The sequence below is a fragment of the Tursiops truncatus genome, chromosome 18 (assembly GCF_011762595.2).
Source record: "Tursiops truncatus isolate mTurTru1 chromosome 18, mTurTru1.mat.Y, whole genome shotgun sequence".
Lineage (NCBI taxonomy): Eukaryota > Metazoa > Chordata > Mammalia > Artiodactyla > Delphinidae > Tursiops > Tursiops truncatus.
This window is the reverse complement of record NC_047051.1, coordinates 54046593-54070153: the sequence shown is the minus strand read 5'-3', so window position 1 is coordinate 54070153 and position 23561 is coordinate 54046593. Positions and strand designations below refer to the sequence as shown.

The 23561-nt window shown below is 35.0% G+C and overlaps 1 long non-coding RNA gene across 1 annotated transcript in view; it reads left to right on the top strand.

Annotated features, from left to right (window-relative positions):
* Window positions 1-20102, top strand: part of LOC117308864 (uncharacterized) — a 58651-nt gene extending 38549 nt beyond the window's left edge. Inside the window, exon 4 of the long non-coding RNA XR_004523123.2 lies at window positions 20036-20102. This is a non-coding gene — a long non-coding RNA (uncharacterized lncRNA). The remainder of the gene's footprint in view (window positions 1-20035) is intronic.
* Window positions 20103-23561: the final 3459 nt, after the last annotated feature.

The window sequence follows — 23561 nt, the reverse complement described above, 5'->3', positions numbered from 1 at the left end:
TTGTTGATAAATTAGTTGGTAGGGGAAACATCTGAAGAAGGAAAGAAGAATCAGAGACAACTCTGAAGTTCTAAATTGAGCAACGAGGCAGATGTGGCCCCTACTTTCCAAAGACTGGAGGAGGTTCAGAATTGGTGATGGGCCAAGAGGGAAATCAAAACAATTTTTTTGGATCACTTTGATATGAGGAATAATGCCAAAGGCAGAGAAACTGCTCATAAATATTAGTTTCTCTTGTCTGCCTTTGGACCTTTAAAAATAAAACTTCCTCATTCCAAACCACTTTAACTTATCTAGGAGACATCTTGTTATTTAAATCAACAGAAGACAATAGATAAGAAAGAAAGTTATATATACTACTCATCAGGGAAATAATAGTACTGTGTTAGACATTTTATAAATATACTGTTAAATTTTTAAAACAATTCTGGAGTGTAGCTAATGATGAGGGATAATGATATGTTATTGTTAAAAGAAGTTTAAGTAATTCTCCACAACATGTTTTCCCCATAAAATGTGATGTCAGGATCATATATAGTTTTTGGAATCTAAATTACTGTATATGAATTTTCCTTGTCTCTCCAAGCTTATTCTCCCAAGGACATGAGGGTACTCTTCCATAAAAATGTTCCAGTGTGATTACTCTGACAAAGAGATGTGACCATAATTGTAAACTAGCCATGGAGAAAGGGGTTTGGTGCCAAGACAATCATGGATATTGTAATAAGGGTGGAGCACAATCTTTGCAGGAAGTACACTATCTATTACATTCCATTTTATAGCAAAGAAAGGTAGAATCACAATTCAAATATTTTGATTTTTTTCCCTTAGAAATGAATCAGCTTGCCAGAATGCAAGTTAAGAGCAGATGTCTAGTCTAGGACATTTTCCAATTTCCATTAAAATAATGAGGCGTTTTACAAAAACTTTATATAGAGGTTTTTAAGTGGTCAGCAATAATGTGAAAATTTGCTTGACATGCATCCAAAGTGTAATAAAATGCTAACTATGGGACACTCCCCATTTAAGGATATGAGGTTACAGTGTCATAAAGGAGACAATTTTGGGTTGCAATTAAGATGGGATTGCACTGAATATAATTACTCTGCTTTTCTTTTTGCTTTTACTACTTCACATGAGTATAATATTATTATTGACTTAATATGTTTACATATTTTGTTTAGTTTTACATTTTTCCAATCGATCAAGTTTTCATCGTTTATTTAACTGCTCATACATTTGAATAAAATGACACTGTTACCAAATATTTCTAGCAATAATTTGAACGTAATGATTTGGAAACCTCATCTTTGTTCTTTGAAATAGCTTTTTAATGTCATTGGATTGATCTAATTTTGTATATGTGTTTAAAATATAACTTAATTATGGAGATAAAATAGATAAATTTCATGTCATAGTATTAAATAAATCAGTTTTCATCTGAATAAAGAACTAGAATTTAACAAACTTGGTTTAAACTGTAAGACTGAGAAGCATTTCCAATGTAGTGTTAATGATTAGACATTTTTATGGTTAAAAAATAGTATAGAGTTCCATTAATAGTGTAACTATGTGTGTGGTACACCTGTGTTTTTTTATGTGTGTCCATAGTTTTAGGGTTTACAGATCACTCTTACCTACTGATGGAGTAAGATTTTGATCTGTTAACTTTAGTTCTATTATTAAGCTTTTCATTCTCATTAATTCTTTTCACTCAATGCCACTCCCACCCCCAACCACTAGACTTTCTAGACTCTGTTTTTCATGGTTTAGCAAAGTAACTTGAGAATAAAAGAAGTGAGTTCTTGACCTTTAGTATTCCACAGTTAATAATTAGGAAAATTAAGAATCTGGAGGAGGATATAGAGATGGAGATAAAGATAGAGATAGATGAGATTGCATTGAATGTAATACACACACACACACACACACACACACACACACACACACAAACACACTGAGACAGTTCTTACCCCTTCTTCTTACTAAGAGATTTTAAATAAAAAAAATATCTTAATGAGACGAAGATGTCAGATAGGCTATCAGAACAGATGCTGGAATAGGCCTCAAAAGGAGGTCTGCTGTTTCTCTACCTTCAAACTGAGCTCCTGAAGGACAGGCTGGAGGCAGGACAAATAAAAGTCTAGCTGTTTAGGAAATCTGCTTAACGAGGCTATGATGGCCTCATTTTCCAAGTAAGATATGAGAAAACCTCACAAAGAATAAACGTCACAGAGAAGAAACAGTGTCCAGGCTAGTGTACAAACAGTATGAGTTGCATGCAGTGGTTATGTATAATGTATAAGCAGATGGAATGAAGGCAGACACATATAGTTGTGCAAGGAAAAAGGAGCAAAATAATCTTTCCCTTAGGCTAAGATATTATGGCACTGAGAGCCAGGAAGGAGAGGACTTAGAACAAGCAGAATGTGTCAGTGCATGCTGGAATAAAAGAAATGAGCAGACAACGTAGGAATGCAAACATCTGAGCTGATGACTGCATGAAGGACCAAGGAGGAAGAAGGGCAACTCAGTGGATATTAACTTGGATGGACAACAACCAAAAACAAGAGACCAGATGACATTTTCCCCTCACTTTGCTGTGGCATTTCAACAACAATCATGTAGGTGCACCCTCTAGAATAAAGTTAAGGGACGGAAACATACACACACACACACAAAAAAAAACAATGAAGAAAACCTTGAATATATGACTCTATGCTGAATTGTGTAAGTTTCATTTTATTCTATAACAAACCAGATAGAAGTATAGTATGTGATTAAAATTATCTCCCCCCAGCCACCCCACAAATCGGAATTAGTTATCAAGAGAATATGACCCTCTGAGTTACATTAAGTAAGTATTTAACTGAAGAATAGAGAGGTTAAGTGACTTGAAATACTAACAACCCTAGACATTAACAAATGTGATTTTTAAACTTCTTTTAACCATAAATCTAGGGCAAGGTTCAGTACTGCAATAAATTCCCTCAGTGATGGAGATAAACAATGACCAAGAATGATCAAGTACAACATGGAGAGAAATTCTCTCTCTAAGATTTCGAGATTTCAACTGCTCAAGGAAGGCTCAATGCCTGGGTTTAATTGAATTTGTTTATGCTGGCAGTGACATATATCTAGTAATTTTTATTCTTTCCCATTCTTCTGAAGTTGTCAGAAACTATGAACTGTTAGCTATGTAGTATACAGTGGAAATGAATTGCTTACTTCTATTTTAAGTATAGAAACTGAAATATTGCATTAAGGAAAGGTTACCAGATGTCTGGAATGTATATCTGTATTCTGATTTATGAACAATGACTAAGGCAATTTAAAAAGCATGGTAGATCTAGCTTCTCATGATGTTTTTCTATGTAATTGAGAATCACTTCTTTCATTCACTACAAATTTAAGGAGGAATGAGCATTAAGATCTCATATTTTTTCTGGCTTGACTATATGAACATTAATGTTTTATTTAGACTGTGTGTTTATTAAAGCATGAAGAAAAAAGACTTACAGTGTCATGAGGTGGTTTTAGTTATTTGTAGTTTGAGAAGAGATCTGGACTATAAAAGCCAAATATTAAGCAATAAAAACAAAATAAAATGTTTAAATATCTATAAGGTAATTAAATTTTGAATTCCCAAGTTACATAACTTTACTCAAGACCAGTAAGTTTTACACAAAGGCTATTTCAAAACCAAAGAGAGAACAGAGAAAAGATTTATTTCTCTTTTGGCTACCAGCATGGTCCAACCACATCCAAGGGGTTCTTGGATAGAATGTGGAGATTTCATGAATTTGAATGGGAAAAAATTGCATCTTTATTTTTATCACCCTTTCACTGAAATTTAACATTTCTTTCAATTATGAATCTTGATTGTGAACCACATTATAAGAGTAACTATGACGTTTTTAGAAACAGATGTCACAAATATTTACGTATCACATTCACTTGCATATTTCCCTAACGATTATTTATGCTCATCACTTATTTGAAATTATGGCATTTTATTAACATGATATTATATCAAGTTATTAAATGGTTAATACAGAAGCACATGAATTTCCATATAAGAAAATTTTAATAACACGTTAACAGAATTGGTTCCCTTTATAACCCCATCTAGGGGTTATAAAGAAAACATTATTCTGAAAAGAAATCCGTAAGCTTGCAACACACACGAAAAAGGTTAAAACTCTAGTTAGGCATGAGATAGGGGAGAGGAGAGAGGACGGGGAAAGGGGGAAAGGGGAAGGATGGGACGAGGGAGGAAGCTCAGGAGTGGGAGAGGAGAGGGGAAGGGCAGTGGCAACAGTATGGAAAATGGAACTATTTATTCTTGTGGTCTTACTTTCCCTTACCTTACTTAGTACTGGCAGAAAAAAATATCCATGAATAATAGAACAGCTCTGAACTTTCTGCACCTGTAAATAGATAATAGGAAAATTTCTCATTTCTGAACTTCACATGAAAGCCTTCCATGGAGCTGCACCACATGACATTTCTACATTGAGTGTGTTTCTGACATAGGAAGTGGTAACTGGAAATCTGAAATATTTATTTCAGCTCTCAAATTCTGTGCCCAAGGAGGGAATCCTAATCTACTCATCAGTATTTATGGATAGTATATTCATCCACTCTCCGCACTGGAGGCTCTGCCCTGAGAATTGTTTTGATTTGTTCTTTTCTCTTTCTTCTCTCTTCTTCCCTCCCACCCTAGGTTTTCTCTCCCACCTCCTCTTCCTCTTATTTACACTGCTTTCATGTGCTTCCTCTCTCTCTCTCTCTTTCTCCCTCTCCCTTCTTACCTCCCTTCCTCCCTCCATCCCTCCATTCATCTATCCCTGGTCCCGTCCTAGTCCCCTTCCTTCCTTCTTTCCTTTTTGTCCCGTGTATTATAGCCAATTTATTCTCAACATAATCTGAGATAACTTACTTATCCGGAAAAACATTTTTAAAAGTTAATTTTTTTTTTTTTTTTTTCGGTTCGCGGGCCTCTCACTGCTGTGGCCTCTCCCGTTGCGGAGCACAGGCTCTGGATGCGCAGGCTCAGTGGCCATGGCTCACGGGCCCAGCCGCTCCGCGGCATGTGGGATCTTCCTAGACCGGGGCACGAACCCGTGTCCCCTGCATCGGCAGGCGGACTCTCAACCACTGCGCCACCAGGGAAGCCCTAAAAGTTAGTATCTTTAAAACATCATACTTCATAAATTTTATGGTTTTCTCAAGAATATCTTTTTATCTGAAAAGAGTCATAAATAGATGTGGATATTGAAAGCAGGGCCTCCAAATGTGAAGTATTTTTCTTGAAAACCATCTCTAGAACAAATATGTTATATGCATACTACTAATGTATTCACATATAAAGGCTTCAATTGTTTATATAGATTCTTTACCCATTTTATGAGTATGGGGCTCACAGTAAAATCTAAGGTTTTTGTTCTAATTATATACATTTGAAGGAAATATGGCAGAAACCATACTTATCTCTCAAGGTAACTATCTGAAATTTTAAGCATGACCAGTATAATTATTTTTATTGTACATATGGTTCATTGATCTGCCACTGTTAAATTCTTAAATCATATGTCAGCAAGGCATTTCCATGCTTATAATAAAAAATACAATAACTATAACAGAAATGTTACCATAAAATGATTGAGGTATTTATGACATTCATGGTCCTCCTTAAAAAAAAAATCTCCAGCTCCCTAATTTTTAAATATAGGCTTTAATATATAAAGAACTTTTCACTATTATGTTGATATTTTGAATTTTTATTAAATTTTTATTAAAATTTTGTGAATTTTTCTCCTTTCTTATTATGAAGTTTGAAACATGTCCACATATTTTTCCACGTGTTAATAAAAAGTATTTGATTTCTGCCTGATTTCCCACAGCATCATTTGGGAAATAATTTCAGCCCTTTTAATCAAAATATTTAATACAGTCATTTTATTTCATAGGGACTTTCTTCCAAAAGTAAAGCTATTTTGTGAATATATTAAGTCTGAAATCATACACATTTCTATGAACGTGCATTCTTAGTCTTAATCAGCAACGCATGTGATTTCTATAAGTAGCATCCATTACATCCCTCCATTATCAAAACATGATGCTCACCAACAGCTGAAGACTCTTCTTGTATGTCTTTTTCTCTTGCTGAAAACATTGTTTCCATTCCTTCCTTCTCTCTCCCTGGTATTTACCATTTACTATGTTTCTCTTTCTGATGTAGTTATTTGCCCTGACTGATGAGTGAGCAAAATGCTTTCTTTGTGACTCTTCCTTCTCTACCAAAAAATAATTTCAAATATTGAACTTGATTATTCTGTGAATAGACTTTCTTGAATTCCGCTCAATGGATATTATGTGGATACCTATTAGGTCCCTGGTTCTGTATTTGACACGTGTGTTTTTTTAAAAACTTTTTTTTGTTATTTTTATTTTTTACTTTTTAAATTAATTTTATTGAACTATAGTTGTTTTAAAATGTTGTATTGGTTTCTGCTGTACAGCAAAGTGAATCAGTTATATATATATATATATATATATATATATATATATATATATATCCACTCTTTTTTAGATTCTTTTCCCATATAGGTCATTACAGAGTATTGAGTAGAGTTCCCTGTGCTATGCAATAGTTTCTTATTAGTTATCTATTTTATATATAGTAGTGTGTATATGTCAATCCCAATCTCCTAGTTTATCCCTCCCTCCCCGCCGCTTTCCCCTTTGGTAACTATAAGTTTGTTTTCTATATCTATGACTCTATTTCTGTTTTATAAATAAGTTCATTTGTGCCATTTTTTTTAGAGCCCACATATAAGTGATATCATGTATAATACTAAATTATCCACCAAAAGCTTGCACATATGGGGTATGTGTTTGGGGGGAAAGCAAACACATAGACACAGAAATATTACTTCATCTAAAAAATCCTTTTACTGGGCTTCCCTGGTGGCGCAGTGGTTAAGAGTCTGCCTGCCGATGCAGGGGGCACGGGTTCGTGCCCCGGTCCAGGAATATCCCACGTGCCGCGGAGCGGCTGAGCCCGAAAGCCATGGCCGCTGGGCCTGCGCGTCCGGAGGCTGTGCGCCGCAACGGAAGAGGCCACATCAGTGAGAGGCCCAAGTACCGCAAAAAAAAAAAAAAAAAAAAACTTTTACTGAGGAACATACATGAAATCCAACATAAGGATATTTCAAACCTCACTGATACCTAAGGAAAAAGACTAAACTAACCTAATGAAAATGAGGAACAAAAGTTCATTGCAAATAGTGAAAAAAAATGTATAACATTTATTGTGAACAGCAAAATTAAAAATTATTGCAAAAAACAATTGAATTCATCCTGCGTTTAACAAAATATGTTATATTTGTATATGTGTTTGATTCTTGCATCAGAGTCTGAATCAAGTGGTTATTATCTGTTTGCATTTTCTTAACATTACAGTGTAAAACCATGTTATCAAGTCTTGCATTTAATGTTTGACTTTTTCATCAGAATCATAAAGGGAAGTATTGTTTCCATAAGTAATCAAGAGATACCTCAATTGTCTAAAGAATCATTTTTATCCTTTCCTTTCTTGCATCTACCTGTCATTTTCTCCAACTTTTTTTTTTCTTTCTTTTACTGTGATTTTTAACATTTCTCCAGGATCATTATCATATACTTATTGAAATTCTACTTTTTGGTTTTAGTTGCAATTTTACTTTGCAATTGATATACGCTGTATACTTATTGCAAATTCCACAATCATCAAGAAACCGATTCACAAACAGATTGATGTTAAAAGTAAAGAACAGAAACCAGACTTGAAAAAAAGACTTCTTAGAGTGGACTAATTTAATAAGTTTTCATTTAATGATACTTGCTTGTCATGATTCATTTTGCTTCTATACACAGTAAGAACTCAAGTAAGGAATGCTTGTATAATTAGGATGCCTATAGCTAGAGAGAATAAGAAAGTAGTAGAGTGAGGCAAGAGCAGGACAGGACATTCAAGACAGACGTGGCAAAATAAGAAAAGGCACACACAGTGTAACGTGTTTGTAAAGCAAATTATGTAAATGATGTTACATAATGGTTATGTATGTAGTAGCAGAGATGAATGTGCAAGGTACTAGGTATGTACTAGAGGCAAGTCTAAAATACTAAAAAGAATGTATTTTATCACAAAGGGGTTGAAAAACTACTGGAAAGATCCCACTTGGGAATGTATTGGTCAGGTTGTGTTTAAGTTAGAGACTTTGCCAGCAACAAGATGAACTGGAGGAAAAGAGACAAGCTAGGAAGTTAAGCAATCATTAAGAAGGGTTGTTTTGTTCGTTGGCATTCCATGACACATAAAATTATCCATCAAAAGCGGTCAGGACAAAGACAAAAAGATTAATGTATTATGCAACAAAGAGGCAAAATAAGCAAAACAATTGACTATATGTCCAAGGTTTTAAAAAAGGCAAATAATAAATTTCTGACTTGGGATATTAAAAGATCACGAAGACAGAGGGTGAAAAATAAATACTGGAATTGAAGGAACAGATCTTGTACAGGCATATGTAGAATCTAAAATGCCTTTGCCAAATACAGATGAGGCTATACTTCAGGAAAATGGGCCATGAGTCTGAAGCACATTTGTGAAAACTGTCCTGGGGATTTGTGTGTTTGCTGGTCTTTGTCTGACAGGTATTATTGGAAATGAAATGAAGGAGAGCAATACTAAATGTGATTTTTAAAAGTGGGTTAAAGTGGATTTATGTATAAAACAATAAAAAGTAAATAATAAAATTGTTAGGGAACTGTTGACTGAAACCATCCAGCTTGGCCAGGTCCACTTGCTTGAGTTGTCTCACAACAGGAGGTGTGATAAGGAACATGGTGTTGCCTCCAAAAACTAACTGGAAGAATTTGGGAGGGGCCAAAAGAGAGAGGAGATGACCAACCTCCCAGAGTCTTTCTCTCTGGAATCCATCTTGGCTGAGAGACACGCATGCCACCAGGAAGGACCCTGAGTCATACAATAGGCCAAGCGAGATGACTGGCCAGAGACAACCGGGAAACTAACCCCATTACCATGAAACCTGAGACAGTGAGCCATCTGGCAGAGCAGTTCTCCTGGGTTCCCTTAGCCTACTGCTTTCCACCCAGGCACCCCTTCCCAATAAAGTGTCTTGCTTTGTCAGCTTGTGTGTCTCCTCAGACAATTCCAAGTGTTAGACAAGAGCCCACTCTCAGGCTCTGGAAGGGGTTCCCCTTCATGCAACAAAAAAATAAAATAAAAATAAAAAATAAAACTTTAGAGAAAGATAATTAGATTTTATATAGAAATTTCAGATGGAGAACTTGAAAGATGGTGATGACCCAAAAATGTTCCCTGCAAAGTATGTCAATCTAAGCTGGATGTGGGGATTGGTTAATACTTAAATGCAAGTATCAGATGAAGCAATGAAAATACATTTCTTAGGGAAATTGTACAGAAAAGAGAGATGGTAGGATTTTAGAGAGAAAAATGAAAGGGATGACAACCAAAGAATGGTGCTAAATAAGGTTCTGGTAAATGATCTAGAAGGAAGGTGTAAAAAGCAGGACTAGGACCAGTAAGATATATTTGGAAAGAATCAAAAGGAGTAAAGAATTCAATAAAAAAAGCTGTGATGAACAACATAAAACACTTTCTAGATTCTCCTGTAAGAAAAAGTTGAGAAGGTATCTAATGGAATGACAAATCATGAGAATAATTGTAACTTCATTGTGAAGATGACGGAAGAGCTCAGAATGAAGTGTGTTAAGAGGTGAGGGTAGATAATAAAATGGCACCTTCTATTTCATGGGAAGCTATAGCAGGGTGCAGAGATAGGGGGCAGTTTGTTGTTTTTCTTGTCAAAAAGGCCTGAGCATCTTTCAAGATTGGCTTAAACTGTGAAACAGCAACAGATCGAATGTATTGAAAAAGGTCTTAAATGGAATAGATATGGATTGTACTAGGAAAACCAGTGGAGGAGCTGAAAGAAGACAGAGTTCTCAGAACTATGCAGGTGCAAGTATGGTTGTGAGTGTGTGTTTATAGAATTTATTTTTAGTGCAAAAATATTGAAACTGTTGCAGGTCCTGCCCAATAACTTTAGTTTTCTTGAAGAAAGCAAGAGATGGTTACACAGGGAAGTGCTGATATCAGCAGAAGAATGGAGATGTATAAACATCATTGAAATACATGAAGGGGCAAAATGATTGAGGATTAGAGCCAATTGCTCTACACAGATAAGAAACCATTTATCTGAAGTCATCCAGCAGTACTGGAGTCCCTAATACTTATTAACTTATTGGCCATAGAACTGAAAAAAGCAGACTGTAAGATTGACTAAACTTTAAAATTTTTTAGGGATATTTTCCCCTTTTTTGTTAACCAAACATATGATATATGCCTAATTTTGGCATATACCAGTTGCAAAAAATGAATCCAGTAAAGGACTGCCCTGAGTGGTAAATCAATCCTTGGCTTCATTTTTCTTAGACTCACTTTGCCTTCAGAGCAAGTGCAGGTACTGACACCAGCAGTGAGGACCAGGAAACAGAAGTAAATCCAAGAAAATAGGTCAAATGCAGTTGCTATGCTCTCAGTGGGTACTTCTCTATCAGAAAGCATGCTTCAAATGTGCTATCTAAAAACAGTACAATTATATAGAGTACAGGAACCATCCTGAGGGTGAAAATTCCTGCTGTTTTTTCAGGAAACAGAATAGAAACACAGAAGAATCCAGAAGCAGTTTTCTGAAAATAGTGTCTTCTGAGGACTTGGCCTTTACAGTGAATATCATTTTCTGAACAGAATAGTGCAAATAACCAGGAGGCCCTCATAGTTGATTCCAGGAGTGCAAAAGGAAGATACGAGATTACAGAATCAATGTTGATAAACACAAAAGCTAAAGACAGAACCATCCAACTCATGCCCCTAACCTCTCTCTCCCTCCCTCTCTCTCTCTCCCTCCCTCTCTCTCTCTCTCACACACACACACACACACACACACACACACACACACACACACACAAGAGGTGCAGTTGGAGAGAATACCCGATTTTTCATATGAGATCATCTTCCACCTATTTGATCAGGGAAGCAGCTATCCCTCTCCATCAATCAGTAGCCTTTGAAATTTTCCTTTCTATGACCATGGGAATAGTTTTCCCAGAAGCTGTATGAGTGTTTTATTTAGAATTACTGGCAGACGCTTCTCAAGAGCGAATAACCACCTGACTCTAATATATGCACACTGTTGACAGAAATGGCAACAATCATGGAAGCCATCAACACCATACGATGACAGTTAATACAAATTACATAGTCCTAAACCTATGTGTTCCCTTCTCCACCACAACGTTCATGCCTGGCAACGCTTTTTATTTATGACACTGCTTTTAACACAGGTTTTCTATCTATCATATCCAGAACAGAACTCTACCACTATGTTCAGCTGCTAAAAATGAGTATGGTTCTACTGGTTATTTCCAGTCAGCGTCTGTTCTGATTGTTTGGTGCCTATAGCATACTGGTACTGTATGTGTTTAGTTTAAATTCCCTATTACCAGTATATGTACTTGCAAGTTCTGTATCTGACTATTTAACCAAACTTGGATCAACAATGTATATTTTTTTATTTTATTTTATCTTTATTTTATTTTTTTTCTGCGGTACGCGGGCCTCTCGCTGTTGTGGCCTCTCCCGTTGCAAAGCACAGGCTCTGGACGCGCAGGCTCAGCGGCCACGGCTCATGAGCCTAGCCACTCCGCGGCATGTGGGATCTTCCCAGACCGGGGCATGAACCCATGTCCCCTGCATCGGCAGGCAGACTTTCAACCACTGTGCACCAGGGAAGCCCAAAAAAATATATATATATATATATATATTTTTAAATTCCAGAAAGTTCCAAAAAAAGAAAACTTGAATTTGCCAAATGCTGGCAAATATTTACATAGCATTTACATTGTATTAGCTAGTATAAGTAATCTAGAGGTGATTTAAAATATATAGGAGGATGTGTGTAGGTTACATGCACATACTACACCATTTCATATAAGTGACTTGAGCATCCTCAGATTTTGGCATAAGCAGGGTATTCGGGAACCAATACCCCAACCGATATCCATGGGCAACTGTACTTAACAGTTTCCTTTCACTCAACTGACCAACTTTTCTAGAATGTACTTTAAAACTTCAATTTATGGTCAACAGATGTTCCTCTGAATATTAATCTTTGTTTTTATTAACAGACTACTATCACCTATGGTTGTTATTTTTCTTATCACTTGACTGTATTATTTTTCTTTCATGCTACCTATAACTTAGGGTATGGAGATGGCATTGGTATCACCCTTGCTTCCAAACACCATTTTCAAAATATTATTTTTCTATCACTTGGTAAAAATGCTGGTTTCTCTAAGTATTGTGTTGTATCTATTGCATTCCCATGGCCTTCATATGAGGACCATTAATTTACCTTCTGTTAACCCCTTATCATCCCTTAACAGCTTAAACTCCTGTATCACATTCCTCTACTGTATTAAAACTCCCATTAACATGTATTATTTAAACATCCATGTGAATGGTCCATCCATCACAATCTTTCCCTTCCACTTTACTTCCACAACCCATATCCAGTCTCAAACTTGAATTTTTCATCATCCAAAGTGAGTCATCTCTTAAATCACAAACTCAAAACAAACTTTTCAATTGCAACCTCTTAACTTGCTTATCCAAGTACCTTCTCTCCATTGCTCTTTTTTTAAATCAGGTTTTCCATCCTCTAACACAATCACACATTATCCATTATCAACTTCATTTATTTCTCTATTTTCTTCAGATCTCACTTTACTGATATACTCTGAATAGGGTGGGTTCTCTGAAAAAATATTACATTTTTATCATCTAAGTTTATATCAGCTCTATTTAAAGGCGACCATCTGTTTTATCCATATGCAAGAAGTAAGGTGCTTCTAAAGAAAACAAAATCACATGAATTGGAATAGAACTATGATTTAAATTGCTCATTATCAGTCTCAATCAGGCCCCTAGCTTTTTGGAAATATTACTATGGTGATAAGTCCAGGAGCATAGAGTAAAATTTTGGATGTCATCTGGTACAAGAATTTTGGTCAAAGTAAGGTCAGATGCTCTAGCGAAGGACTTGACATTCCATATTGGGAGAGTGAAGAGGCTTCATGCACCACTCCAGTGGGAGAAAATCCATAGATCTAAAAACGCTGAGGGTTCTTGCATTGCAGTAGGGAACTTTCTGAGATTGGTTTTCCTTTTCATATTTCCTCTTCATTTTGTCACTTTAATTGACTACATGTGTAATAAGTAGAAAACACTTTCCTCAAATGTCCACATCCTAATCTCTGGAACCTGAGAATACATTACCTCATCTGGCAACAGGGACTGCAGATGAAATTAAGTTATGAACACTGAGGTTGTGAAATTATTTTGCATTACCCAAAGGAGTTAAATCTAGGCAAATGGGTTATTAAATTTGTAGAACATTCTTTGGCTGAGTTCAGAGTTACAGGGAGATGTGACCACTGAAGAATGGCCAGAGGGATGCAATACCATTGAAGATGTAGGAAGAAATGTGGGTGATCTCTAGAATCTAGAAAGGCAAGGGCCCTGGATTCTCCAAAAAGGAACCCAGGTAGGTATGCCAAAACCTTAATTTTAGCCCACTAAGACACTTATCCAACTTTTATAGAACTGTAAGATAATAAATTTGCAGATTTTTAAGCTACTAAGTAGATGGTAGTTTGGTACAACAGATCTGGAAAACTATTACATATAAAAATGAATTAAGCCCCAAATACTGATTTTTAGGTCTGATTATCAATGTTATGTTGGCTCAATCATTACCACATATCTGACTATAGAATTTTTATGAAGATGCAAGTTAGCCAACCCTCATGGGATACTGATCAGATATAGTATCTAAATCACTTCCACTTCAACTTTGCAATCAAAACTTTACCATGATCCTTGAATGAAAACATACTTTCATTGCTATGGTTTTGTGAAATGTCTTAATATCTGTTAAAGAAATTTAACTACTTATACCTATTATATTGTAATTGACCTAGCTATTTCTGAATTTTTATTCTTCCAAATATATTTTAGGAAAAGTTTATAAAGTTTCTAAGTACATATACAAATGGAATTTTTATTTAATAGGATTGAATTAAAAAATTAATTGCATAAAACAGAATGAGTATACAGGCATACCTCGGACATAGTGCAGATTTGGTTCTAGACCACCGCAATAAAGCAAATGTGGAAATAAAGCAAGTCATGAATTTTTTGGTTTCCCAGTGCATATAAAAGTTATGTTTACACTACACTGTGGCCTGTTATGTATGCAATAGCATTGTGTCCAGAAAACAATGTACACACCTTAATTTAAAAATACAAAACTGACACCAAATGTCAGAGCATTAAAAATGTTTTCTGCTTTATTTCAACCTTCCAAGCCTCATGCTAATTTCTATCATAGCTGACCATATTTTGAACCTAAAGAGGAATTTTTCAAAATAGTATTCCAACTTTGGTAGACTGGCAGAATGCAAAGCCACCACAATATCTAATGTTTAAAAATTATATTGTATTGGGTTTTTCATGATAAAGTAAAATAATATTGAATTTTAAATTGATCTTGGAGATGTTCCTTTTGAACTCTAATTAATTTTAAAGACATTGATTCTGTACCTGGTTTTACAGATACTCTTCAAATAATGACAAATTATCTCTTTCTTCCTCATGCTAAAACCCTTACTATTTTTGTTTTTCTTTCCTTACAGCATTGGCCAGGACCTTTAATATTACAGTATTAGCCACAACCTTTAAGCATTGGTCAGGACCATGTTAAGTAATCATGATAGTGGTAATCTTTATCTCATTCTTAAACTTAAAAAGAATACACTTTAAAGGTCTTGAGATAGGGTACGGTACTAACCTAGATTATCTGTTAGCCCTAAATGTGATCACAAGTGCCCTTATAAAGCCAGAGGGAGCCAGAAGGAGACTCAAGTACAGAAGAGAAGAAGGTGATTAGATGTTGGAAGCTGAGATTAATGAACTATGGAAACCAAGGGTAATCATCATTTAGATCCATCACACCTGTAACCTGCCTTCAATGATCAATCGCACATTATTTTTTACAAATGCTTGCATGTCCTCCAAGTGTCACATAGCCTAAACAATAAAACATCTGCCTGAGTTGTTTTCCAGGAACTTAGAATCAGCTGTGTTGAGTTTGAGCTTGAGACAATTAAGACTGGTTAAGATCACCGACCCGGGACTTCCCTGGTGGCGCAGTGGTTAAGAACCCACCTGAGAATGCAGGGGACATGTTCGAACCCTGGTCCAGGAAGATCTCACATGCCATGGAGCAACTAAGCCCATGTGCCACAACTACTGAAGCCCAGGCGCCCTAGAGTCTTAGAGCCTGTGCTCTGCAGCAAGAGAAGCCACCGCAATAAGAAGCCCGTGCACTACCACTAGAGAAAGCCCGCGTACAGCAACGAACACCAACGCAGCCAAAAATAAATTAAAAAAAAAAAAAAAAAGACCACCAACCCTCCAATGGGGCATATGTTAGTGGCCACTCAATGACCTTTTGACATCAGAGGGCCAAAAACTCCACCCTCAGAGCATGCTAAAGCTGCCATTTTCTGAGCATGCATCCCATGAAGAAGCCTGTAGCTTAGTTTCTTCAGTGCATAACAATGATTATATCACCCTTTTTCTTGTCGCCAATTACCTTTCCCCATGCTCTCCATGCCTCAGTTTTATTGCATAAATATGGTGAGCCCCTTTTCTTTGGGGAGGCAGATTTGAGACTTGTTCTCCTGTCTCCTGTCTTGGCTGCCTTGTAAATAAAATCTTTCTCTGCTGCAAACCTTGATGTCTCAGCATTTGGCCTGCTGTGCATTAGGCAAACAAACTTGGTTCAGTAACACTATAAAGAAGGAGACAGGGACCACAAGTCAGAGAATACAGTCAGCTAAAATGGAATGAATTATTGCTCAGAGCCTCCAGAAGGAATCAACATGTTGACACTTTGATTTTAGTCCAGGGAAACTAATTTTGAACTTCTGGTCCACCAAAATGTAAGAAAATGAATTTGTGTTTTTTAAAGCTACTACGTTTGTGGTAATTTGTTACAACAGCAATCGGAAATTAATATAGGTACCACTCACTGTAAGGAAACAAAAGACCAAACAAACAAAAAATGGCCAGGCGCAGAATTGTACAAAATTGCAGGTATGTTGTGCCAAAGAGTACAGACTGAAGTCAAGTTAGAGAATCCAAATGGAACAATGAAAAATGGAAATCCAGATTTCCAGTATTTCAGACTGGTGCAAGCTACACAGAGAAAGCATTTGCAGTAGATTGAAATGGGTAAGTCAAAAATAACCCCAGAGCTGAGGGACAGAAAGCCACAGGGGCATAAAATGCCCCTGAGGTTTGTTTTCTCTTAAATCTAGTGCCTTAGTCAGATACATCTGAGAATACTTGTGAAAAGCCAAGTGGAGATCATTATCTGATTCTTCAGGTTTCAATTAAACTGAACATATTTGTATTTCAAATATATTAAACATATAATTAAATCATTATAACATAATTAAAATATTGAAAAACTAGGTAAAAAGAATACTAATCATTATAAAACAATATTAATTTTAACTATTAGAAGTGGAATATTAAACTATAGCAATGAAAAAAGGAATTGAAAAACATTAAAGCAACATGAATTTTGAGATGAAAGAATTGGAGGCGTGAAGATAGATCATTAGTCTCCAGCCTTTATCTCTACTCTCTATAGTAAATATGCATAAATTACTCTTCAGGAAAAACAAAAACCAACCAACCAAACAAAAAACGTTGCAATTAATGAGAACTCTCTCCAAGGAATGCTCTGGCTAAGCATTTGGAAACTGACACTTGGACTTCTACTAGGTCCATGAAATGTGAATGCTAATGACTATGCACATGTTTATGTGTGTATGTATGTGTGCATGTTTAACCTGAAGGCTAATTGTCCTCCTCAGCTTCTCAAAGATGAATAAATAAAGCCATTCCAATACCTAGCAGAAACTTTCTACATTTTTTTTAATAAAAAATGATTTCAGCTTATGAGATTTTAAGCTATGATTTTAAAATCAGGTTAGATGTTTAGAATCATGACACTAAATCTGTAAAAGTTTAAACTGATAATTTTCAGGAACAGAACACATAATGTACACATCTAAAATCAAATATTCACATTTGGAAACAGAATTTTTTGTAGTTAGACAATCTTCAGCTGCAGATACAAGCACTTAAATGTTCTAAAGTCTGAGGAAATTGATTATTTTAGCTATCTTACTGAGTGAAAAGTGAAACAATCATAGTCCAACTGATAAAGGAGTAGTCTAAATCAATCTTTAACATGTTCAGAATACACTTCCAAGAAATAATTTCAAACTCCAAAAAGATGAGGTAAAGAGTGGCCTTTTTGAGGTCTCAATTGAATGACCAAGGTGCTCAGTGAGGTCTCTCCTCTCTGGTTGGGTGGGCACCTCAAAGACTCCCAGCCTCTCACAACTCCTTGTCATTCACCTCTTGTCTCTGTAGGAAGAAATCTCTCCTCAGCTATGTGTAAGAATATGATTTTACCTTTTTTTTTTTTTTTAAATTGTTCTTTAGCAGATCTGATTCTTTGGCTTATAGTCTTCATGTTTATGTTTGTTTTTGATGCTTGGTGCCAGAGCATTTAAAAGTCACCTGATTTAAGAGTTTCATTTTGCAGGTGATGTCATTTGTTGCTCAGATAATTTCAGTGACTTCTATAAGGACACTAATCAAAGACCTTAGCCTAAGAGAATCTAAATCTAACTTCAGAGGGAGAGAAAGAAGAAATTACATGATACTCTCTAGAGTAGTAAATAAACTACTACAATTTACTCTAACACAACCAGGGCATTTGGATTTTTTTTTAATGAACACTATGTTCTCTTAAAATCTCAATCATTGATACTTTAATTATAATTATTTAACCCACAAGAGTAAATATAATAAAGTAAATTATAAATACTTTGCATCTCAAGCTGTCTTCAACATTTCAATGTTGTTTGCAGACAGTAAAATAATCATAGAACTCTTAAATTAAAATCTAAGTGTGAAATCTGTCACTCAGTTACACATTGTAAATAGAATTACCAAACTAAATTTTAAGAATTATAGCTAATTATCTTAATCATACTATTTTAATCCTAAGTACAGATATCATTGCTAACCAAAACCATATATTATTAATGTGTGTATGACTTACACCATCATCTCTGTATTTTATTCTAAACCTCTCCAGGGTTAAAAGACCCTGAACCTTAAGGCTATAAATACAACATTCTAGGTAAACTGGAATTGATACAAGTGATTTGAGGTTAACAGCTCGGGTTAGTGAGGCTACTTTTTTTGCCAGATAATGTTCATATCCCTGTGTTCAAGTTGTATCAATACTTAAGTCTTACGTTTGAGCTGGGAGATAAAGATGTCTAAGCCTCTCCCACACATGCACACATACTGAAAAAACTTAATCTTTATCATCTGGGCACATTTTATATTTTCCAGTGTTAGAATTTTAAGTTTCCTATTTGGCTCCAATAAGAGTTTGGTACCATTTCATTAGATTTTACATCTTTACATAATTCTGTGGCAATCCTTTTTTTTAATGATTTGATTGAGCACTATTCCCTCTTTATTTTCCATCAGTATAGATCACAACTCCTACTGGTATTAAAATGTCATCTGGATGATTTCTGGTATTTACCAGGGATTTGTCTGGATCTGAAGTTACATATCTGTGTCACTAGAATAAAATATTTTATAAAGCCACTTCCTAAATATGAATTGTTTCTTATTTTGATGAGATTTGTTATCAACCTATTTACATTTCATCTATTCTAGTTTCAAGGAGGAAAATGGATATATAGTTAGTTGAATTGTGTCTACACAACTATATGTTCATATATTCCATTATTTTGTCTTAAGAATTTCAAGGTTAACAGTTAAAGGAATGAAACTATAGGAATTAAAGAAAAAATTCTGACAAAGTTTATCCTTTCCAAAAGTTCTCAAAATAGTAATTTATATTAGCATACCAAAAAATATTGTACTCTGGAGATTTAATAACTAACAATCCTTTATCCTCTTACTAGTCACAAAGAGTAGAGAGATAGTGGGTCAGGTTAATAGAAATGTCTGCTTTGCGTTGAGAGGTGAAGGTGGGTGTTGGGCTGGAACCAAGAATTAAACTGACATAAGACAGATTAACAAGAGAAAAGCATACCAATTTAAGTTTTACATGACAGTAGAGCTCTCTTAATGAAGGCTGAAAGAAATGGCAAAAACCTAAATATTTTTAAGCAAAGGTGGAACAGACAGAGACAATTGTAGAAATGTAACTAAACTACGTGGAGCCTAAAGGAAGAGATTAATTATTTTAACAAGTTCTCTGATTTTCTCTTGAGTCTGACTCCCTGATAAAGAAAGTTTCTTTTCTCCATCTTTCTCATGGAGTTTTTAATCTCCTCTTTTCAGGAAGAAAAGAGGAGATTAGAATGTTTTTCTAGCATCTGCTATTTCTCAAGTCCCTTTAGCTCAAAATAATCCTTATGCCAAAGTGGCATATTTTTGGGTGGCGTATTCTGCCACCCTTCATAGGCTAATTGGAGAAAGTGGTTCCAAATTTGAGCATCTGAATATACACCTCCATCTTGAAGTTTGGAACAGCCCATCCTAGAAAAATATTGGTGTAAAAGACTAGATACATTTATGCAGGTTTGCTTTCTCACAGTAGTGTGGAGTAGAGGAAAAACAGAAAAGAACTCCTGTGAGTTTGCCATTTTTTCTGAGATTATTCTTTTATCATCCAACTCTCCTTTATTATATCTTATGCAATCAGTGACAACCTATTTTATGACTTCACTCTAACTTCTTCCTTAGCTTTCCCAAAGCTTCATGCTTCCGCCCCAATGGAGACTGAGGATAGAAACTTGTATGATTGTGGGTAAGTTAATTTATTTTTCTATGCCTCGATTTTTATCTGTAAAGTGAGAAAATTAGTACCTCCCACCTCATAACGTTGGAATAAAAAGTAAATGAAGTAAATTATGTAGAAATTTGAAACACTGAATGAAACAAGGTAAGTACTCAATACATTAGCATTATTACAATTATCATTTCTTACTCTATTTTAACCTTCCAATTAAAAGGATTGAACTCTCTCTATTTGTTAAATTCCATCTAAATAAAAGCAATAAACATATCATATTTTTATATTAGTAAACATGACTTTTAGATGAAAATGGGCTTCAGTAAATGCTTAAGTGCTTAAACAATTTCAGACCAAGAAAATGACTACCAATGAAACTTCATTGCAAATCTCCACCAATATCCACCTGAAACTGATTTCTATATTTTAAAGAACAGGTACCATTAGAAATAATAAAACTAATTCAACTTCTTACTTGAGATATGAGGGGAAAAAAAAATATATATATATAAACACTCACTAGGAGATATTACACTGCCCAGACTGAATAAGTATCACAAATTTTAGAGCTTACACCTGAAAACAACTTTTCTGGACGGATAGAAAGCATTAATGAGCTTTTTACTTACCATCTTAGTTTAAAACATGAAAACGTTTTCAACAATAACCTCAGTCCATGGCATATTACAAAGATTCTGGCAAGGTTATAAGCAAAGCAGAGAGGTTACTTTTTCTGTGCCAGCTGTTTAGTTAGTGGACTATATTGTCCATATGGTCATAATTATCTCAGAACTATTTTTCCAACTACCTGGCTTCATGAAAATTATATCTTAAAATAAAATTAAAACAAGAGAAATCTCTTCAAAAAGTGCAATACAAATTTGCAAATCATCTATGTTCTCCTCCCTCTACTGCCCTATGCATTTGCCCTCTCTTTGGGGTCATTTTCATACCAACTACGCCCTCTAGGATTCATTTGATATCCTGTTTCTCTCCAGATGAGACATTCTATGTTTTTGTATGGCTTCTTAGCATCTCTTCTGTGATCAAGAATTAGAAGTCTTTCTGCATGTAATAAATATGTCAGTTCTATATAAAATTGTAGTAGTTACATTGCATGTGTACCATTTTTCAAGTATGTTGCTAATCCTATTTTATATATTTTCTTATGTAATTATCACAACACAAGTGCAAAGATATATTATTTTTAACCATACGAAACTGCCATTTGCTAAATCAAAAATTATTTAATATTGGCAGTTCATGTGTTTCACTTAATATTCTTAGGACAATTTCAAAGATATGGAAGCAGATGCTTACAGCTAAATTACTCAAAGTCACTCTACTAAGCCTTTCATCCTAAATATAGATAAAAGTTCATGGTCTCTAGATCATTATGAGCAATGCCCAACTATTCCCAGTTTAATCGCATGAAATATTTTGTTACCTGGAATGTCTAAGTATTTGGTAAATTTTTATAGGGATACTCATTGAAGTATAGTCTTTGTGGTAGACAGAATAATAGTTTCCTTAAGATGTCCAAATCCTAATCTCCAGAACTTGTGAATATGTTATCTTACATAGAAAATGGGACTTTGTAGGTATTATTAAAGTAAGGGTGTTCAATGGGGAAATTACCCTGGCTTATCTGGGTGTGCCCAGTGTAATCATAAGGGTGTTTGTTAGAGGGAAGCAAGGGCACAAAAGACAGTGAAAAGGTTATTTAATAATAGACACAGAGAGAAAGAGAGATGTTGGAAGATGCTACAGTGCTGGCTTTGAAGATGGAGGATGAAGCTACAAGCCAAGGAAGGCAAGTGGCCTCTAGAAACTAGAAATGATATGGAGACTGATTCTCTGTTAGATTCTACAGGAGTAATAGCTCTGACCTCCAGAACTGCAAGAGAATACATTTGTGTTGTTTCAAACAGTTTGTGGTAATTTGTTACAGCTGCAGTAAGAAATTTATACAGTCTGCTTATTCTGAATTTATATAATGATTTATAGGCACATTGAGATATTAAATTTCATCACTTGAATTCGATAGCCCACTATATGACACTATGACACAGATTCCTATAAAAAGATATATAATAATAAATTTGAAGGTTAGACTAAGTGTTCAAGTTAATAACATAAATTACTTTTAGTTCAATTTATCCTGCTTCATAGATTTACAATTAAAGTAATCAAATAAAACTTTCAAACTAAAGCCACCATTTCTAGGCTTCAGTGCAGACCAGCTTGAATAGATATAAATAAGAGACTATTCAAGCAATAAATTTATTGGTATAGTTCTTGTCTGTGTACTTTGAAGGCTTGTACTGGAAGATGTGAAATATCTGGGTCTGATAAAGTGGCTTGTATAAATAGTGGAAATAAATTATGGCGAGAAAGAATTAATCTCCCACAGATTGACATAACCTTAGATGCAAGTGATATTTCTCTTTTATTTATATGCAAATTAGATGTTCCACTTGAATTTTAAGAATTTCTTAGTTATCTAATTGGCATTTCTTATGTTATCCGTTGATATCTGAGTAAGAAAAGAAAAACATACTTTATTTATTCATTCATTTTAATATTGATCAATTTTGCACATACAGAAATTTGCTTAGGAGCAGTTTTACTGCTTAACAAGCTTTCTCAGTTTCTTCTTCAACATCTCAACATCCTGACATTTTATCAATCTATTTAACTTAGTCTTCCATTAAATATTCTTTATATTGTCAAATGTATTCCCTCTCTACTGTATCTCTCACTTTAATGCCCTTAAAATATGGTGAAATTATGACACGTTGTACATTTTCTCATCAATTTTCATCTTTCTTTTTAGACATTTTCTGAATAAAAACATTTTTTTGGCATGCCATGCTCAAGCTGAACTTAGAAAATCACTAAAGCTCTAACAGGAAATAACAGTAGAAACAGTCTAAATATTCTTGAGAGCAAATAAATGGATTACAAATGCCATGAAGCTAAAATAAAACAGAATTCAAAACCTTGTTAGTGATAAGGTATAGGTTTCTGGGAGCAAATTTATTTGAAAATTCATATATAACTGGTTGGGGTCTGAATTCAGCATAAACTAATTGGCTTACAAAAGAAAACTAGAAGAATATCCCCATGGGAATCATGGAATTCATACTGTTGCTTTTTTTTTTTTTTTTTTGCGGTACGCGGGCCTCTCACCGTTGTGGCCTCTTCCGCTGCGGAGCACAGGCTCCAGACGCACAGGCTCAGCGGCCATGGCTCACGGGCCCCCGGACCGGGGCACGAACCCGTGTCCCCTGCATTGGCAGGTGGACTCTCAACCACTGCGCCACCAGGGAAGCCACATACTGTTGCTTTTGACTTAGCTTTGATCTATAAAAATATAAATATATATATATATATATATATATATATATATACACACACACATATATATATACACACACGCATATTTGAAACAAGATTCTCTTACTCACATCCTCT